General features: G+C 38.4%; 1 protein-coding gene across 1 annotated transcript in view; it reads right to left on the bottom strand.

Moving 5' to 3' along the window:
* Positions 1–296: 296 nt before the first annotated feature.
* The window catches only part of USP25 (ubiquitin specific peptidase 25), a 461,260-nt gene continuing 439,318 nt past the window's right edge, over positions 297–22,238 (bottom strand). The window contains exon 41 of the mRNA XM_080562087.1: positions 297–1,726. The gene's annotated coding sequence lies outside the window, so the exon portion shown is untranslated. The remainder of the gene's footprint in view (positions 1,727–22,238) is intronic.

Genomic DNA, 22,238 nt, shown 5'->3' with positions numbered 1-22,238 from the left:
AAAGCTTAGCAATAGTTCTCCTGTAGACTGAAATCATTTCTCAGACAACAATAGAATGAATGTTTCTAGGCCTCAAGCATCAGTGTGTTCTATGTTTTAAAAGTTAATTAAATGCTGTAACAATACAGCTGAAAATATACTTTGTGGTAATTATCTACCAGTATTGTCTATAATAATAATATTATGGTTGAAAGCCTTTTGTATATTTCAGTATCTGGTGGGTTTTGCTTGTTTGGTTTTTTGTTTTTGTTTTTGGAGGTACAAACTGGCATTCAGTTTAAATTTTAATACTAATATTACATGGGATCTAGTCCAGTTTTCTCAGCATAAATATGTAACACGCTAAAGTTGCACAATGTATAACAGGTTCTTTTTTTTTTTTTTTAGGAACAGGTCTGATGCTTCACATTTTGTATATTTTCCAGTATATTAACAAAGGTATGTTTTCATTTTTCCCTTCCAGACAGGGAAGGCTTCTTTGGTTCTCTAAATTCTGCAGAGAAACAATCATAGTCCAAAGCTGCTGGTTCCCCTCCGCCTAGGTCCCAAGAGCCTGACTTGTGATTGTTGCTAAAAAACCTCACAAGTTAGGGTCTCAGGGACTAGGAAAAGTCTGATATGATCCAGTAGAATTCGTCTTCCAATAATCTGAATTGTTTAGTAGTCATAATCGCTGTCAGCAAAACTTTCACTGCTATTGTAGGAAAAAAAAAAAAAAAAGGAAAGAAAAGAAAAAAGAAAACACAACCAAACCAAACCAAACAAAAACAAACCAAAACAAGAAACAACCCCCCCAGTCAACAACCCCTCCTCCCACCCAAATAAACACACCACAGTTTCACGTAGGGGGCAGAAAAGATCAAATAAGCAGGCAAGACACATACATACATTCAAGACAATGTATCAGCTGACTGAACAGACTTTTCTTAGAGTACAGTCCATAACTTTTGAAAAGCAAAATCAAAACACAGCAAAAATCTTCACTGCCTTGACACACAAGTAGCCATATTATAATGCCTCGGAAGGAAGCATCTAAAAATGGGTTAAAATGTGCTTCTTCCAGCAGATTCATACAGTAGCAATTTTATTTTATTTCCCTTAATGCCGTAAAGAAGGATTAAATGCATGTTAAGGAGTTTCTAATTGATATATTTCCCCATTATACTTTCAGTCCCCCTGTTCAGGTGGGCCCTGGGTTACACAGTACTTTAAACCCCTTCTCAATGCAAGGATAACCTCTGGGCATGTATTCACTTTTTGCTCTTCCCCACGTTCAACATTTAATCCTTCTACAGACTGCTAGCAAAAGCTTCTTCCTTTCCAATGTCAAAACGAGCTTTCGCTCCATAAACTGTAGAAAACACTGACATGCAGAGATTGTTGTCACTTGTACCAAATTACTCAAAGCACACACAACTTTCAAATACTGTCGATACAGTAAGAAGAAATGATAGGATTTCCCAAATAATTTCGTTCTGAAGCCGAACACTTTTAATGGCATGACCACGATCCCGAATTACTTTCGCATTCATTCTCCTCCGATCTTTAGCCTTGTTTGCAGAAGGAAAAAGAAAATTTCTACTTTAGGGACGGGATCCACGGTGTTATTATTATTATTTTTTCCTCCATCAGAGCCCAGAGCAAAAGAAACAGCAGCCATAAAGGTCCTAGCCACTGGAGCAGAATCTGGTATAGAAAACTCAGTGCTCTTCGGGAAGCCGTTCAGCTTTAAAAAGGAAAAAAGAGAAGAAGGGGGGGGGAAGAATTAGAATCTCTGCTGGTCGAACAGGTGAATCATCCATTTACAAGAAAGCTGCACAGAGAGCACTGCTGAAGAAAAGATTTGCCAGTGCCCCCCACCCCCACCCCTGCCCTTCACCCTCCCCTCCAGAAGGCTACTTCAAATTTCAGAACATTTTGACTTATTTAAAATATTTCAGTAGATGATAGAATGCAACATTACATAAGAGCCGTTCCTTTGTCACTGTGCACCATTCAATCACTTATGCCTCAGACACAAAATAGTTAAACGAAACAAAATATATATATGAGAATATATATATATGTATAGCAGTCCCTAGATTTCATTCCATTTCTTTCTTTCAAGCTGATCATGATTTAACAAACAATTTTGACCACAGCTTTCAAATCAATAATTAGAATGAAAAATCTCTCCCCTCTATAAATATGACATTAACATAATTATACCACCCCCATCGCATAGACCCATCCTCTTTAGGGAATACATCTGATGCTCTGAAGATGGAAATCAGTCAGATTTTAGTTGCTCTCAAACGTACCTTTGCTTCTCACTGACTGACTGGCTTTACCTCCCATGCACACACACGGTCACCAACACACGCACACACACACATACACATGCGCGCGCACATGCACACACACACGCGCGCACGCACAAAAAGGCAAGGCAAAGCAGCGGATGCTGACTCAGAGCGGTTGTGTGTGGAGGGGGTGGTATCGGCTGGTATTTTCACTGCACTCATCATTAACATTAACTCACTCTCTAGCATCCACCCTCTCAGACCTGCTGGACTGCAGCATTTGCATGACGCTGTCACTCTAGCCCTTGTGGGTCAGATGTTAGAAGAAAAAAAAAAAAGCCTCAAGGCTCTCATAAGGAATGCCTTCATTTCTTCCAAAGGGTCCCTCTTCTTATTTTTCCACCTTTCTACTTCCTCTGTTGCTGTGTCTCAGTTGTTTGACATCTTTCCGGAAGAAAATGTCTTGAGCTGCAATAAGCCAGTAGTCAGTCGGTCCTCCCCTCACCTCACACTCCTATTCCCACCCCCTTTTTTTCCTAATCAATAAGACAGATCTCCAAATGCAGTTGTGAAAACAGGCTCTGACACACAGACTTTCATCCTCGATCCTCTGCCTCAGGAATAGCAGGCAACCCAGGCTCACACGTGATGTAGAGAGAAATAATGCCAGTAATTCTTGAACAGACTTAGGAGTTTATTCTACGCCTTCTTCATTTTTTCCTTTGCTTGCATAAATACTGGTGGGAAGGACACAACAGCTCTCAATAGCTATAAGGGTTCTTTTCTTCTGAAAATCATGATCATTAAAAAGACTAATATTAATCTTCCTCAAAATTAATGCTATCTTCCCCCCACCCTCATTGTGCTCTTTATAAGTAGGAATTGTCTCATAGCCAAAACACTGCCAGGGGCTGAATCACCATTCACTGTGCTGAAATCATAAGTTCCTGGACTTCAGTAGGTATTTAACTGGACTAAGGTTTTTTTTTTTTTTTTAGACTTTTTAATTGGGAGGAGAAAAAAAAAGAAAAAAAAAAGCTGTTTGAGTCCGAGGGAGCACTGTGAGAGAACAATGGCAATGCACACGCACTACGGTACGAAATACTGAAAATGCACATTTGAGCTACACTGGTGTATGTACATGTATGTTATTTACTCTGTGGTGGTAGAGCAGTCTGTGCATACACATGTAGATCAAATACATACACACACACGAACTCGAGAGGTATATATAAATCATACAATGCAAAACAAAGCACAGAGGCTGCTAACTGAAACAGGCACAGGTTGTATGACAGGCTATGAAAACCTACAGAGCACACTTACTGTGTGCATTTTTACCTCGTTCCTTTGTTCTTAAGACAAGGTACTTTAATGACTTACGGCGCTGACAATCTTTCCGCATTTCCCGTTTTACGCGAGCAGAATTTGTGCATTATTTTCCCAGACAACACCACAGCGCTGCCGCGATTCTCAGTAGAAAAATTATTTGCCAAAGGGGGGCAGGTGATACGGCGCTGCTCTCCAGCCAATTCCCCAGGCTGCCGGCCACGGTGGGGACGCTTGCCCCAGCCGGGCAGACAGGCCCCAGGACGCAGCGCCACGCCGCAGCCCCGCCAAGGCGGCCATTTGGCAGCCCACACCAAGGGCACCCGCTCGCGGGCGAGGTCCTCGGAAAACGTCGCATGAGTCCGGAGGGAAGAAAGTAAGCCACGGTGCCAGGGTGCCCACCCCGAGTCCCCGGTTCGTATAGGCTTATGACCAGTTGTTGTAGCAGTAATTAATGTCTCCGATAAAGGACGGAAGAAAGTAGACAATTAGGAAACAGTTAAGTTTGTGATCTCAGGAAAAGGCAAAGACGGAGACAGACACACACCCACAGGCAGAGACAGAGAGCGAGAGGAGAGCGCCAAGCATGAGACAACAAAAGCAAGACTGAAATCAGATTTGGGAAACTGAAAAAATACAGGATTACAGCATTCAGCTTAGCAGTTACTGAGGTATAAAAAAAATTAACACATGCACAGCATGGCTTAAAATACTTATTGCCATCAATAGTCTGTGACGGATGCCGGCTTCTTACTGCTATACGTACATTAGATTGGTCATCGCCTCTTAATCTCCTTTTGCTCAGACCCATCCATTTTTTGCTGCTCCAGCATCTGTGCCCTTTATGCTTTTTTTCTGTATAGTTACCCACAATACCCTGGATAAATTAATGTCATGACCTCGCTATGGCTATCAGACAGAAAAAAAAGTCTACTATTTTAATAATTGAACGTGCGTGTACAGCAAACTGCCTACTGATAGCCCAGCTTTGTGGACTGCCTCCAAAAGCAGCCTTTGCTAGCTCTGCGAATCAGAAACAACAGATGCAAATACTAGCTACATAGCCCCAGCTCTCCGTCTTGCCTTTTTTTTTTTTTTTTTTTTTTACAAAAAAGAAACACCTCTTCAATCTGTGCTGTCTCATTTTCCCTGTGTCTGCCCCCTCAATGGTTAAAAACACTAGCCTGCCAAAATTAGAAACATTTGAATAAAAGCATGAAGATGAGTGAAAATTATAAATGGCTGCAGATTCTGGAAATTTATATCCACATGGTGAGTAGGGAAGAGTACGCAGGTTCAAGTGCTGAGCCTCACTCGGGAGCACCTCTGGGGCCAATGGGACTGCAGACTAGATTAAATCAATAGTCGTCTGAAACGAGATGTCGTAATCAATCAGCTCAATTACCACTGTCATAGATCTGGGCTTAAGGTCTTTCCTGATTCCACTCTTCTAATCATTAACCCTTCTACATCCTCAAAATGGGAGCTCATATTTGCTCTGCTGCCCTACCTTTCAGATCACCCAAGTTTAGCTTAGCCTTTTTCCCCATTTTCCTTTTCCTTGTTTAAAAGACATAAGAACAGGTCAGCAGGAAATGTTTCAAGTGTGAATATGGTAAGGTTAGATGCACTCCTTTAAATGCACCTATTATATATTTGCTGCGTGTGCGCATATTATTATGCCTCCGGGAGTGGCTGGGTGGATCAAAGACTGCTGTTTAATTAACATTCAACTCAGCTGTTTCCTTGGAGATTACAAATAGAAGACTAGTTGAATTAAACAAGCCGTTCACTCTCCTTCCACTAATCCAACACCACACAGCTCTTCTCCACCCAACCTAGTTAGGAACAACTTGTTTCTAGTTAATCAACCACTAGGAAAGTCCATTTTCAGTTTGAGGGCAAGTGTGAAAAAGTTGAAAAGACATTTTTGTATGCACGTTTGAATTTCATGGAATCGCCCAACCAGTCACCTTGTGCTTCCATGGTGCAGTAAATCCCCACGCAATGTAAGGAGAAAAGAGCCAGCGGCTTTGAACACGAGCAGAGCCACTTTAAAATTTTGCCTGTAATTGTTACTTGCTATGCAAAGATTAAATTTCATCAATTTAACATTTTTATTCTTGTGCAAATCCTGAAAAGGGAAAAGCTTTTCATAAAAATGCCTTAGCAATTGTCACATATCCCTCTTTCAGTTTCTCAGGAGGAAAGAAATGTTACTAGATGGTTAGCAGGTATGCAGAATTTTGGTTTCTCAAATTAGATTTATTCTGCTGATAGACTCAAATAATAATAGTGAAAGGAGCCCCATTACATTTACAGTTACATCACTGTCTGTGCGCACTGCCTCTGTTTCCAAGCTCAACCACACCTTTTTTAACCACGGATCTGCTTTTCAGCTGGGGAGAGTGAGTGCACAGCCCCAGCCCACGTGGCGCTGTGAATGCCAGGTCACAGATTTTGCCCCTGTGCCACGGCAGTGGCATTTCGGGGAGGCATTTGTGCTCCTGGAAGCGCTGGGAGTGGGTATAGAGGCAGCACGAGGTGCTTGGCCGCAGAGGCCGAGGCCAGGGGAGGTGTCTGGGGGAATGGCACCTGCCAGGGCAGGGCCGTGTGCCGCCCTGGGCGGGTTAGCATCAGAGATCGATTGCTGCATTTCACGATCCAGATGTTTTCATTAGTGGAAATATAAAAAATTGGGCTTGAAAATGATTCAGCTGCTAGCATAGGAGCCTTCTAACAGGCTTATACCTCAGCTGGGAGCTGCTTTGTTGCAGGAACTGACCCCTCGCAGATGGAAAAAAATGACCTCAGCTTCACATCTTTTCTGGGAAAGGTTTAGCTGACAGAGGGATGAGATACAAAAAGAACCTTAATACTGTCTTTTAGTAATGCTAAATGAATGAGAAGCACCAGACGGCACACTGAACTATCTGAAGGGTACTGCTCAATTTTGCAGGCAGCAGTTAAGACTTTAAGCATCATCCACAAGGGGACAGCATTCACATCCACACTGTAAAGATGCAGCTTGTGTACATGAACAGAATGGGAGTAGCAGCCATCACTACCCCTCACCAAAGCACCCCCCCCCCAAAAAAAAAAAAGAGAAAAAAAAAAAGAGAAAAAAAAGAGGTGTTTCCAGTATTATTACTTATGGACAGACAAGGAGGAGTGGTGAGGCTGGACGTGAATTTTAGATGTCAAAACCCATTCAAATACAGCATGAGCCTTTTGTTTCTCAGACAGCAAGAGTAAGGTGATTTGCTATATTAATACATACTTTTTGCAAAAAATAAAGATTGTCTGGAATAACAAAAAAATAATGTTAAGAGAATGGGGTGACAAGAACTAGACACTACTGGAGCAGAATCAGAGTGTGTCTCAGGTGAAGGGAGAAATGCAATATCAAACATTATTTTGATTTTGCAGTTCTCATCTTCACATTTTCAATGTGCTACAGTGGGAGGTAATACCCTCATCCCTCTTCTTTTTTTAAGAGCAGAAGTTGCTTCATCACGGTGTATGTGAAATGGATACCCATTAAATAAACAATTTAGCTTCATTTACTGTAGCATTTAAGTAACTGAAAAGAATGAGGCTGTTAGACTGACCGGCAGCTATGCATATGCCACAGTTTTGTATGATTGTCAACAATACCTCCTCACCTTACCAATGAACAGCAAAGGGATGAGGACTTTAGAAAAATTCCAATCTATCTAGTCCCTGATCTATCACAAAAATCTACCCTCTTTTAAATTTATTGTTTAGAAACATTACATCTGGATTTTGCCTTATTTTTTAATGACAGTGCTTTTTGTTACTTGGCTGAAATTCCCACCTGATCATGCAGAATTAAAAATACATGTATTCTATACCATCTATTACAGAAAGGAAATCATACAAACAAAAATCTGGAAAAAGAGCAATATCCTTCTCTCCCTGTGTAAGCTTCTTCCTATCAGGGAACACTATTATAGTCTCCTTGCTGACTTGTCAGTTTACCTGCCCTTAATTAAAACACAGACATATGACAGCACAAATTATTGCAGTCTGAATTACTTTGAAAGTATATGAATACTATTCAATAGACTTTGACTTCACTGACATTTTTAGTTAAAAAAGTAATTTTTTTGTGAAAACTAACCACTATGATATTTATTCTTTTTATTTTTAGCTTCAGAAGCATGAAATAATGAATTAATTATGTTTTCTATTTATGAACACTTTTTAGCCTTACTTCATTAATTGCTTTGTGTTACTGCTTAATACAGCATCAGCACAAGGTGAAGAAAGGGCCCAGTACTAAAATTAAACAACTGTTCATAAAACTGTTTTTGACTTAACAGTCGAGTTTGCATTTTCAGTCTATTCAGTAAAAAAGATGTAAAGTCCTGAGCAGTATTTTAAAACTCTCACTTCATAAATTTTTCAATATGACATCTTTACTATTTCCTTAATAATTAGGTATATATGTATAAATACATATATAATCAATAAAACCTCAAGATTACGTGGAACAAGATCATCAAAATATATTGTTTATTCCCTGAAGCCACCCCCCCACCTTTCCTCCCTGCTGAAGTTTCGTGCTACTGTTGCAATCAGCAGTGGGCCTGATCCTGTAAATAGGGCAATTCAAGTATCTTTATTCAAATGAATAGCATCACTGAAATTATCTGAACTGTTTTCCTGAGCACTGATACTTGGATTCCTGCATGTTGAATAAGAATCAGATTTATTAAAGGAAATTAAAGGTATTCTATTAATGAAAGGTAGAATTTTGTTTTATAGATAAAAACTCTCTTATTTTATTAACAATGTGATTTGAAGAGAAACATTTCCAACAAACATTCCAACATACCATTTATAGAGGCTCGTTTTAAGAGGCTTCAAAAGAAGGCTGAGGAACAGCAAACCTTTTTAATCAGAAAATACAAAATAGCAGGTTCAATGCCTGCAAAACCAGAATATTTTAAATTTTCTAGACAGTGAAGGTTAAAGCTATCCTGCATTCTCATAGTTCCCTCTCTCCTTTCAATCAATCTCATTGATTTTTTTTAAGGGTCAGAGGCTATACCTTCATTGATCAAAGAAACAGCCTGACACAGCGAAAGAGTCTGCCAATTCCAGACAGATCAATCACACCTTTGTCTGCTTTTGATACATTATGGTTATTTATTCTGCATCACCACGACTTTCTGTCGCATGCTTCTTAATGTAATAATGCTGCTCGGGGACAACAATAAAAAAAGGGGGAGGGGAAATATTCTATTAGAAATATTTTAAGCCTCTCTCCCTGGTATTTCTGAGGGTGGTTTATGATGGAACTTGGCCAACTTGTTTGATTTCATTTTTGACTTGGAAAAGAACTTCTGTTCTGGTATTTAGCTCTTCTTGGTCAGCGTTTTGTAGGATTTTATAAAGGCAATCCTTTGAAAATGATTTGTGCAAAATGTTTTCAGAGAAGTAATTAGATCTCAATAGAACAACAATTATGATCTAATCGCAACCAGAATTCTCCATGTTTATACTCGGTTTTAGAAATGTTTTAATAAATAGAATGTAACTGATACCCAGCTACAGTTACTGACTGCTTTATGACTGTAAAATGAAACTAAATGGTCAGCCTAAAATAATTGCTAGGAAATATTGCTGAATAAACAGATATAAGTGCTGAAAAGCTCCTGGCTTTGCAATCTATTATGTTGAAAGCCAGCTAAAGCTTTAAAAAATGCACTATATGGTCACTGTCTGTCGTGACTGAAAGTTATATGCTACTATTTATCTTTCCATAGCATCTGCAAGCAGCCTTTAAAACTGGTCCAATATCAAACCTTTTATTCACGTTTGGTAGCCTCTCACCTCACAAACAGTTGCACCACTTAAGAAAAATTGCTCATGGGTCTTGTGATATTTATTATAAGCAAAAGCATTAAAATCCAGTTCTAGAGGTGAAATTGTAGCGTAAGAGAAGTCAGTGGCAAAATGCCCAGTGACTTCAGTGGAGTCGGGACTTCACAGCGAGAATTTACGTCTGAACTCCTTCAACTCAAGCTACCTTCAGAAAGAAAAGGCAGCTCGCAGGACCTCACAGAGCCATGCCCTTAGAAGAACATGAAAAAAAAATTAGCACGCTTCTTAGTAAAATCGCTAACAAAGCTGTGAGAGGCTCTATGCACAATATAGCCTTAGCAAAGGCAGTGGAACTCTTCAATAAAATTAAGCATGTAAATCTTTTCAGAATCAGGATATCATGTAATAAGACATAATCACCGTCTTGAAGAAATTATTCACCTACATTGCTAAAACATTAAAATAAGATATACGATAATCCAAACACTTGGCATTAGTTTCTGATTTCATTGCGCCTACTCTGAAAATTGTTGTGCACCAGATTTACAGTTACATCAACATTATTATGTAGAGCAAAAGGTAAGTAGTATACAAAGCTGAAATATTAAACCCATTAAAAAGTTATGAGTTTGACAGAGTCCCTACATGTATTTGTGTGCATGCCAAGAGATGCATTTAAAAACCTTTAACTAAAGGAAACTGCCTTCCAGTGATAAAACTGCAATGCCTAAAAGACATTGCTAAAATGCTACCACCACTCTCAAAGGCCAGGAGACCTTAAAAACGGTTGCTGGCTGACAGCATTACACAAAAACATACAGTCTCTTCTGCAAAGAAATAAAGCTGAATGCGCAACATTTCAGAGAAGTTTTGAATAAGTCTATTTGTCCAGCTTACTTCGCAAAGGCTCTGTAGAAAACAGCACCGTAAACACTTTCAGTCCCCACACAAGGGCTAAACAAAGAGTCCTCTTTCTAGCCATTTAATCCAGTAATTTATTTTTTCAACCATCACATAAATCGAAACACAGCTGTAACCAATGACTTGCAGATCCAGTTCCCTGCCAGCTGGATCCTGTTCTGCTGAAGCAGCAAGATTTTTACATTGTTCACTTCTGTACATCTGGAGAAATCATTTGGGTTCAAAGGTGACTAGAAAAGCTCTTTAAATAAACTCAACCAACAGTGAAGAGAGGCCTAAGTATCTACAAAAGCTACATGGAGTTCCATTTAAAAAGTTATTTTTCTCAAATTAGTGCAAAAAAACAGTTTTCTTCTTTAAACATTTTATGATTGTGACATTTTAATTGAATTATACACTCAAATACGTATTTTAGTAATAAAGAAATGTTTACTGTTCCCCAAGAACTTTCAAACAGTGTCAGTACTCAAAAGTGATCACAGCTATAGCTCGTGTACTTATCACATTTAAAAGAACTGTCAGAAAATTAGTGATGGAATGAAATAAAATATCAAAAATATACCTCAATTCATGCATTTTAGCTATTGCCTAAAATGCCATTCAACTTTAAATTCAAAAAGCAAACAATAAGAAAGCATATACTGTGCTTAGACATGTTGAACCTGAAATCTCTTAGAAGGTAATCCTTAAAATAGCCTTACTTCAAAAAGCCTGCATCATCCCTTTCTGCATGAGTCTGCTAGTTAAGTAACAAAAATGTCCCTGACATTTAAAACTGCATACAGTAAATTGATTACAATGCATCATTTCCTTTGGAAAAGCAATCACAAAGCAAACCAGCTGAATCTTGCAGAGGTAAATAACAATGAATATTGAAGGCTCATATAATCTGTATTTTTGATTATTTTTCAGACAAAGAACAGACACTCAAATATATTTCCAAAGAAGACGTTTCATGCCTAGCACAGGCCCCACTAACAAAAATACTTAAAACGTCGAAAGTACTTGCGCTAGGTTTTGTTTGTAATTCATAAACATGCACTCCACATTACAAAACAAACCAAGAAGTGTCAACAGACATGCACTCAAGCAAGTGAGCAAGACGCATCCAGAACATGCCCCGATTGCTTTGTTAAAGATGCAGTTCATTTACTAAACATGATTAAGAGGTATTTCAAAATTCAGCCAGGGTTCACTACTTCAACTGCTTCTTTTACTTCAATACTTACTGTTAGAGTTGGTTTGAAACAATGCTGATAAAAGTATCCTCTCTAGTTGCCATTCTGGCCACATCTCTGCACTGGTTTGATGTTATTCCCCACCACCTCCTCCTTGCAGCTCAAATGAGTAGCTACCTCACCTTCAGCTCATGCTACTTGTTGTCTGCTCTTGTCTGTGCTTCCTCTCTCACTTATAATTATAGGAATACACTGTTACATATGCTATCTGTGTTCTGTTATGAAAGTATTAAAGAAGGAAAACTAAAAAAGAACTAAAAAAATAATAAAAAATGTCCGTAATAGTCAAATAAATCAGATAAATTATCTGCAAAAATTAACATGCACAAATCATAGCCAGATAATTGCTACATCACTCCAGGGCAAACTTCACGGAATTTAGATGTGCATTTCTATATGCTAACATATATAGATTCACGTAAACATTCTAGAATTAAAAGTATTTAGTTTGCACTTAATTACAATGTTTCTGGAAAGCTCTCTCCCTTCAGTCTCTGATGTGTATTTATTCTTAACTACGGTTTAGTTTTTGCCTATAATTAATATAAATATCACAAAAGTGAGTTAAATTTGACAGAATGTAAGCTGCAACTGACCAGTGGTTGAGCTTCAGCAACACCTCCCATTATCATCTTTGCCAAAATCAACCACACAATTAAACAGCACAAACTTTAGTTGCCGTCCATTTACCACAGTTCTTTTGTTTCGCTATCAGCTGTCCTCTCTAGTTCAGATTTCATATTGTCAAAGCTATTTGCCTCCATTTTTAATGAACAAATTAGTATTTATTATCCAATTCAGACATCACCTATGGCCCCTCGTGTAACATTATCCTCATACCTGCTTAGGATTTCAGGTAAGTTAGATCAGGGTAACTTTGAGTCACAATCACATGCACCCTTCAGAGGCCTGGCACCGTCTAGGAAAAGTAAAGGAGCCTGCACAGAGACACTGTCTGTTTTAGTTAGGTGACTTGAGCTGCTTAAAGAACCTCACACAACTCTTTCGCATCACAGTTGGCAGTACAGATGGTATTCTGATTTACCCAGGAATGTTACTCCCATGGCAGACCCTGAGGCAAAGACTTCAGTGGTTTTTATATTTTTGGTTTAAAACCTAAGCCCCACTGAATGAAGCTCTCAACTAGAAATATAACTCACCAAGCTAGAAAGACTGAATCAGAGATTTTTAGATCTGACATGCAAATTTCAGAATGTGCTAAGCCAGATCTTCCAATTATCTGATTTTTTGTTTGGCAAATGTTATGGGTGCCTCTACCTGGGGGCTTGGGTAATTATGCTTATCTTCTACAAGGCACTTAATTATGCCAGTTTACATTGCCCGCAGTCCTTTATGTAACCTGTTCCACTGAATGCTCTGCAGCAGGGATGAGAAACTTTCTGAGGCTGGGGTGCCAGACTTCACATACCTCTCCCACATTAAAGATAGAGCTTGTCAATAGAAACTGAACAGGGAGCCAGAAGCTGCTGCCATTTAACGATGAGTGATGTTGCCAATCACCTTTTTGGCAGACTCCTGCCCCCGTGCAAGGCAGCCGTTCCCATTTGCCGTCTCTCCGCAGGTTTGGAACCCAGGACATGTTATCTGTAGAATAAATCAGGACATCTGCCAGAAGAGGTGGCCCTCTCTGCCCTCCCACCTGACCTTGGCCATTTATTCCTCCACCTTGCTTGTGCTGACACTTGCATCTTACAGCTGCATCGTAAAGCAGACTAGGGAACTGACCCAAAAAGTAAACAGAAGAAATGAAAGATTAGATTGCATCTGGATCAGTCCTTGATCTGGCTTGTTAAACAGCCACATAAGCTAAGTGACAGTTCAAAAGGCCGTGTGGAAATGAGTGCCACTGGCAAGAGGACGGAGCTTTCCTTTCAGTGGCAACCTGAACTTAGGCAGGATTTAAGTAGCCCTGTTCCAGGTTGGAGCCAGGAGCTGTGGGAACCGTGGCCTCTCAAAGTCACCTCATTAGGACTCTGAGAGTCCCCATCTTCTGTCTGTGCCCTAGCCTTACTACACACCCAGGCACCTATGCTGAACTCTGCAATACGGAATTAAAAATACTGTCGCAAGCAAAGACATGAGACTGTATTACAGACAGAGAGAAATTAGAAGATACAGAGGAGAAAACACTAGACACTCCTGAAAGAATCATGCAGGGGGCTGTTCAAGGTGGTCAGAACAGTAAATGAGGTATTAGCAACAGTCCTGTAAATATGTCAAGGCTACAAATAAATGTTGTGAAAATCAGGTATTAACAGTAATTATGCAACACACAAAGGAGGGTCTCAGAAATTCCAATACTCCTGAAATGAAAATTATGGCAGAGCTATGGGTAGTTGTGACAATGGAATTAAAACCAGTATTAGATCTCTGATTTTCAGACACTATCAATAAGTTTATTTGAACTTTGCCAAAAAGAGATGGTAGGTACAATATATATGTAGTTACTTGTACAGTACTTACATGTATCTTATTCCACTTATCCAATATAGAACTGTGTTCTCAGTCAGTTATTTACAAAGGTAAAGTAGACTGGCTTAGGATTTTCATGATGTCCACTATAGCCATAAACCATACAGAGAGAACCAATAAATTGTGTTATCTCCATACAGAATACAGCATTTTTATTATTATTTTTTTTTAATTTGGTAAGTAACATGCCTATCAGTGATGTAGTGAGTACACTTTTCATTGCATTTTGATGTACAGGCACGCACCACAAGGCAAACATATGCCTCTTCCTTCACAAATAAAGTGCCATCAGACACTGCATCCATGTTTGTAAATCATTTTTGAGATGCTGTGTTCTCACACGTGCAATCTGAGAGCAACAACATAAGATGAAACATATCATTGTGAAACATATCACATCTATTACTTATGAAAAAAAAAAAAAAAAGGTGGAATGGCACGATCCACTGCTAGGTCTATGTTGTGTGCTGAATTCCTAAGCAGAACATCTCATCACAGTGTCTGAGAATCTCAGCCCAAAAAGGACCATGTCTCTCTAGAGATCACAGTATCTGCAAGTGCATCAGAAACTTATGTGATGCATGCATATGACAGACTCTGCCTTGGAACCCACCAGCTGGCTGAAAGATACTGACAATGTATGCAACCAAGCAGAAAAATAATTACTGCACAAGTTTAAAAAAAAAAAAAAACTTTCAAAAAAAAACTTTCCAAGTCCACACTAATTTACCTTTGAAATAGCCACCAAAGCATAACTTCCTTTTTAGCAATATAAGTTTGACATAAAATATTAACTTAAGGTACTTTATTTGCACATCCTTGAGGAGATATGACCTTGGGTATTGACCTGAGGAGATACAAGCATCATAGAATCATAGAATCACAATATAATGTAAGTTGAAAAAGATCTCTAAGATCAAGTCCAACCATTGCCTTGAATAAAGGCATTTTTGATTATTAGGTTGCAATGACACCTTGAAAGGCACAGTTTCCTCTAAGTACTCAGAGAGGCTCAAAGACAGTAGCAGATACAATCTTCACTCTAACTACTAGCTGAAACCCTGCTGAATGAGCCTTGACCTGGGTACAAAATTGTAGCTTAGGACAGCACCCAAGGAAATTGAGTAAATCCTTCTTAATGCTTCTGTTTTCTCCGTGAAGAAGGGAAAGCTGCACTACACTTTAGAGAATATACTTCTATGCTAGTAGGTTAGATGCCAGCAGGATAACCAGCAATAGGTGAAGTGCAAACTTTTAGCCTTTTATATAACATAAAAAACAGCCATAATGGGTTAGATCCAAGGGCCTCCTTGGTCAACATCCTGTCTCCAACATTGCATTCAGATGGATGCCAAAGAAAGATTATGGACCAGACAAGCACAGATGATACCATTAACAAAAGAGTATGAGGCGTTTATAAGGAAAGAGAATTGCTTTGGATATTGCTAAGAAAGCTGCCAGGTGGGAAAAATGAATTGTAACAACCTCTTTACAGGAACTGAGGGAGGACAGAGGGTAGGTAGGACAGGTAATGAGATAACAGAATAATGAATTGTTATTCTATACTCAATAACACTTTTCTGTTTCCCAACTCCTCTCTATTTTCCATGGATGTTATTACAGTGATTTCAAATCCACATTGCAATTGTTTCATAAAAGTCAAATTCCACACTATGCTCAATACCAGTAGCACTAGCTACAGTATAAAAGCTCAGCCTTTGAACTTAAGTTCTTTGCTGCAAGGAATCTCTCGTTATCTATATGTGAATTACTTCAAACAATCAGTACTTGAAGTTTGCTGAGGAGTGCAGGGGTCCCAAAAGACAGAAGCAACACCAGCAAAACCCAACAGTAGCAGCTAGCCAATAATAATGTGTTGTTAAATAATTACTATTGCTTTCTCTCTCCATCCTAGGATCCTTTGGTATCCATCCCTGGAACTTTGCAAAGAGAGATAAGTGAAAAATTCAACATCTAATATCAAATTTGGGTATTTCAACTATATTTGTAAAGCCACTTTGATGATACCTTCTCTATGTGTCTGACAAAGCATAGGTAAAAGTTATTATGACCTACATGTTATAAAATATTTTACAGACTATTGTAAACAGAGAAACATTCTCCTAATAAAACACACAGGAAGCTAAGCAAATAAACTACCATATTTTAACATATTACTGGAGCATTAGATAAAGTTCCTTGTAAAGACATAAACCAGCAAACAAGAGATTCCTCTAGTGTTCTTTTATTATTATTATTATTATTATTATTATTATTATTATTGAGACGCTGTACAGGGTATAGACACCATAACTATATTTATTTGAAAAAATAAATTACCAAATTTTCGCGTGGATTTTAGTTAGATAACTTCAAGCCTTCCTGGCTTGCAAACAGATTCTGATCTAGCCAACTGTGAAAGTACCCAGATCTTACAAAATGGTTCAATCTAACTTGGAAGTGATCAGAAAGTGGTTCAATCTCACTTGTAAGTGATTTTGCTTTGCAAAATAAATCCACCTGCCAGAGAGGTGTCGCATGACCCTTTTCCATACAAAAGGGTTACTGAGCCTTGATGATATTAGAATTTTTCAAAAGCATTTTAAAGCACAGTATTTAAAGCAGTTCAACTTGCCAAACAGCACTATTACATTGGCTTCATTCTTAACATTCGGCAAATGAGTCAACATGCATTTTCATTATTCAGTGAGGACTATCAGCAAGGGTGAGGCAAACAATACCTTAGGACATGTATTGTTTCTTCCTCTCCTCTTCTACCTCTACTTCTATCTCTCTACCAGTTCTTACAGGTTTACGATTGTTTAAAACTCTCTTCTGTGTTCCTGTCACTAGTTTAGCTAGTGATCTCACAGCAGCAACTTTTAATTTTAAATACCAGGCATTCGCTCCTTGCTAAATGCCCAGTAAGCTACATTAGAACAAAATGCACTTTCCCCCCTAATTTCCAGGGAAAACTATTTTTTGAACTCTCCTTCGTATTTGTAGATTATTCACCTATTCCCAGAATATCAGTGGGGTAAATGAATAAAATGGTATGGCTATGAAAGCCTCTTCAAAAATTATTTATTATTATTTATTATTTTATTAATAATTATTAATCTCATATTTTACCTTTTTTTCTACCAGCAAAATACATTTTGGGAAAAGAAAAAAATCCAGTACTTCATATTCCTTTAAAACCATCAACCTTTGGAGGAAAAACAACATCAGCAACCAAGCAACCAAACACAAAAATAAGGAAAGACCGTAAAGTCTCAAGCAGCACTCCACATTCATTCAGCTAGAGCCTTAGTATGATTACTTGTGTTCAGGATGGTGTGTCCTGGAATCCTCACACTCCAAGTTTCTCCAGGTTGTATTCTGCTTATAAAAGGCAAGAAATGAATTTTCTTATCATCTAATCTGAAGACAGGAATTTTCTTTAGATTTGTAAGAATTTCAAATATGATGTTAACAGGTGTGGGAGTAAAATCCACAGTACCTATGTACCTTACAGTTTATTTCCCAAAGGGATAGAATAGACTTAATGGAGCTGTAACATTTATTTCACAGACAACCCTTTCACTTCAAAATAAATCAGCTAAAGTGATTTCAAGCAAAGAATTTGTGTGTGCAAACCCAGTCTTGTCATTTGTTTAGGCCTACTTGCCCACTTCTCTGTTTCAGGACTACAATCAGAATTTACCCAAATTGGCATTGAACATCAATGATATTTCCCTGTATCTACCATAAGAAATAGTGGTACCTGAGATGACACCAAGCAAGATATCCATGGATAAATGCTGACTTTACTGAGGACCACTAAAGATTAGTGAAAGGAAATCTTAACATAAGATTAATGAAACTCATTGTCATTCTAAAATAGCCCTGAGTAATGGTTTAAATTCTGTGTTGAAAAAAAAAGTAGAATAAAGATTGTCAGAGGAAACATGGAAACAAAAACATTGTCCATTATTTTGCAGAAGATTAATCAAGTTGAATGAAATTGATAACATTTTAAATGATTGTAACTATTACAATTTTAAGTGAGAATATACAGTTCATATATGAAATTCAACTTTTTGAAGAGGCTTTCATAGCCATACCATTTCATAGCTTTCATAGTTTTTTGAATTTAAGTATGTACATAAGCAGCCTGCACTGAAATGAATTTCATTTAATCACAGCATAAACGACCATCACCATGCTGTTAGCAACTCTCAAAGAAGATCGGCAGGAAAAGCACAGTGAGTGGTGTCAGTGCCAGCCTAAAGAACAGTACAAGTATGTGCTTTACAGACAAAACAGGGAAGACACAACAGAGATCAGTCATTAACACAAAATAAATTAATTGGTGGGGTCCTGAATATCACAACTCAGGACACTATTTTATTTCATGCTTGGGTATACAAACATGACCTGAACACGTCTAACTGCAGATAAGCAATAATTGATCCTTTCTTAAATATTTGTTCAACAACATCTTGAGAAAACTTTCTGAAAAAAAAAAAAAAAAGTTCAGTAAAAACTGGTTAATCATCATGCTAAACAAGAAAGGGAATCAGGAGAGATGAGGAGAGATGGTTACAAAATAATTTTAAATACCTTTATTTTGGTTCAGCAAGCCTAATGGATCATTTTTACCCCCAGTTCATATATACTTTTATATGAAAATAAGGACGTTAGAGAACCACATTAGTGGTAAGGATCCATAGCTAGGAAGGACCTCAGAGCATGGCAGCAATTCAATGGAAAGTGGATTTTTGCCTGCCTTGATAGGGCTTGAAAGGAGATAGCAATAACAACACCACAGTGACAGTTCTGTGGCCTGTCTGTTCAGGGAACAGAGGTTTTATGAGGGTATTATAATATTATAAAATGTAGAAAAGAACAAGAAATATCATTTTACAACTAATGGACTATTTATTGACAATACAACAATGAAATGCTTTTAATCTTGAAAATAGGCAATTTAGAGGAGATAAAATGGTAGTCTGTAAGTATCTGAGAGGATGTCGAGCAAGACACAACTTCCAGAAAGAAGCAAAGAAGGCAAGGAGTGCAGGGACTTGCCTTGCAGTTAAAAGTAACTGTTACTAGGTTTCAACTCATTTCTTTGGTTTTGGGGTTTTCTGATATTCTTTGCTGTACTTGTGATGTAGAACAGTCTGGTGAAAGATTAGACAGCAAGGTAGGTTTAGACAAAATGTGGATCTTTCATTTATGCTGAAAAACAGATATGTGTGACCATGTTCCACCTATACCAAGTTCAACCTAATTTAACAAAAGAGGAAGTCACACCTCCTACCTCCTTCCCCTACTAAAACCTATGCACCAACAGTTGCAACGAGGGACTGAATCATGGACATCTTAATGAAAACCTTTTTATGGATTTCTCCAAATCCATACAGTTATTTGAGCTACTGCATAATGCACTTTTCTCCTAGAAATCTATTTTAATCAGTTTCTTTTATACAGCTAAAAATGATGCTCATTTCACATTTTCCTTAGTCTCCTCTCATGTATTCCATGGGCAAGTATACTGCATAAAGATTACTTCTGTGAATGTGTGACTGCTTATAGTAAGACTGGTACATTTCCTCCACAGACATACAGTTCATTTGCTTACACCATATGTGATTTACTATTACCGTTACCTTTAAACTCTAGGGAGACACATGAAGCATGTGCCTGGCAGATGCAGAAAAGCAACAGTCTGGCTAACTACAGGTGTAACTATGTAAACCTTAGCTGTGCCAAGTAATAATTATAATATAAGCAAGGAACAAGGACTACTCACAGAAACCCCTCAGCTGTTTCAACAACAGGGCAGACAGGGTAAATCTTGCCCCATGGAGAGAACAGCAGGACAGAAGTACTCAGCTAACATCTTCACAGACACCTTCCCCTTCTGGACTTCTGGGTCAGCAGATGAATCTGTATGAGATACTCAGCACCCTATAGTGGTTGACCCTACAAGCACGTGGATTTCAGTTTGGCTTTATGCAACTAAATTGCCCTGCTGAATGAAAGCACCTACGAACTGGATCTTTCTTGCAGTGACAACCATTTAGATACGTATTGAAGAAAATGCAGTCCTATCACAAAATTTGCATCTCTTCTCTTTAACTGAGTCTTCACTTAGTGTTGTACTTTGGAAAGAGGCACAACAAATTTATTTGGAAAGAGAGTGTTTTCTTCTCTCCTTTTGTTTATTTCTTCACCAACCAGGTCAGAATAAGAGATGGTGCTGCATTGTAACTGTACTGTATGTAGATCAATATCGCATAGATAGGATCTTGTTGCAGTTGCTTCTTGTTTTGCAGTGTGGGGTTTGTTTTGTTTGGACAGTTTTTAAGGGGAGGGGAATAGGCTGCTGCAAATTTAACAGATCATAGGTTTTATTGAGTAGTCTACAATGATTTGATCTTTTTCCCTGGTATTTTTAATGTGTTTAGAACCCAACATAGTTCATGAATAGTTCAAAATACCTCTTTCAATGCTTGCTAGCTTTCCTACATCACTAATGAACAATTTTTGACATCGTGTCATCCACTGCTGTATTTCTGGGGGTTCTCTTTTGAAATTCCCCTCATAACGTGTTTTGGACTTGAGCAACATAGCTAATGGTTCCATTTGCAGATGTTGCCATCTCATTGCCTAACTTTCTTTGCCATTCATTAATACTCTTTTTAAATAGCAACCCTCCTAGGAATGAACACTGGAGCATGCCACTGTAATCTTCTTGCCATAGAGGAGGGCGGCTGTATATTTTACTTTAGATTTTTTCATCTAACCATTTTTACCCCATGACAAGGATTTCCCTCATCCCCAGTGACTACTTAGCTTCATTAACAGCTGGTCCTGTGGAGAAAGCTTTTGAAGTCCAAAAATAGTCCATTTGCTGATTCTCTTTTTAATTCTTTTGCAACATCTTGGTTAAACAAACAAACAAACAAACAAACAAAACCAACCTGTGGTTTAGTGAGGAATTCATTTCCTTTGCAGAAATAGCCCTAGTTACTACCATATTTACATTAGTATTTTACCGTCTTAGTCTAAATATATCCTCCTCTAATTCCTAGTCTCTTTCTATTTCTTTCCATATTCCTGAAATATACTTCACTGGACTAATCTGAAACAGTTTTCCAAAAACTGGTCACAGTATTTGCTGCTATTCAGTTCTTCAGTACAAAAAAATATTACATGGAAAAATCTAAATAAGAAATGTTCACATCCTTTATCACATTTTTCCAATAATAATTTTGCTTATTGCAAGAACCAAGCATTATTTTCCCTCTCAGAATACAGAGATTGAGACCTTTTAATTACATTAGTACTAACATACAACAAGCAAAGCAACTGAGGAACTCCAAGGAGAATCAAAATCCTCAGACCTAGACACTTTTATTTTAACCCTTCAGAACTTTTCCTTTTTTATAGTCTTGAGTTGTAAATTTCCCAGATGAACCCTTCCCGCTTATGTGCTAAACTTTATTCTCACATTTGTGGGATTTCACAGTTGTGTGAAATTCATATCTGAAAATTGCAATTTGTGATTACCTCGCTTTGTACCACATTCTTTAGAGTTAAGAGAACACCCCTCACATAAAACTTTCAATTTGTCATTTCTAAGGTGTAGAACATACAATTCACAGCTTGTGGCATGTGGGAGTGCAATGGATGCAAGACAATTTGGAGCCCTCTTTATCCTGGGCTGCTCTGCATCTCTTCACCTAATTTAGCTGAGTAAGGAGAGCTCAGCTGCCCATGAGCTCCAGTAGTGGTCCTCCTTGGCACCTACACAGTACAGCACATTGGGTTCCTCCAGCTGTGTCCTGCCATGATCAGAGTGCCCACGGTCCACAGGGCTGGCCTGGAAGATGACCTAATGGGCATTTTCTTGCTCCCTGTGGCAAGAGAGCTCTCCTACAGATGGACCTGGGGCTTCTAGGGATGTTTCTGACAGCTCTGGTGCTCTTTGCCATAGAAAGGGACCAAGGGCCAGGTGAGGATAAAGAACAGGTGAAGTTGCATGCTGTAGGCATGAGCATTTCTTCACCTTCCTTAATGAAAAGTCAATGCTGCAGATTACTTAAAGAGAAAAAGTTGAACTTTTCCA

The sequence above is a fragment of the Anser brachyrhynchus genome (assembly GCF_964034855.1).
Source record: "Anser brachyrhynchus genome assembly, chromosome: 1".
NCBI classification, from domain to species: domain Eukaryota; kingdom Metazoa; phylum Chordata; class Aves; order Anseriformes; family Anatidae; genus Anser; species Anser brachyrhynchus.
The sequence above is the reverse complement of the archived record's forward strand: the minus strand, read 5'-3'. Positions and strand labels throughout refer to the sequence as shown.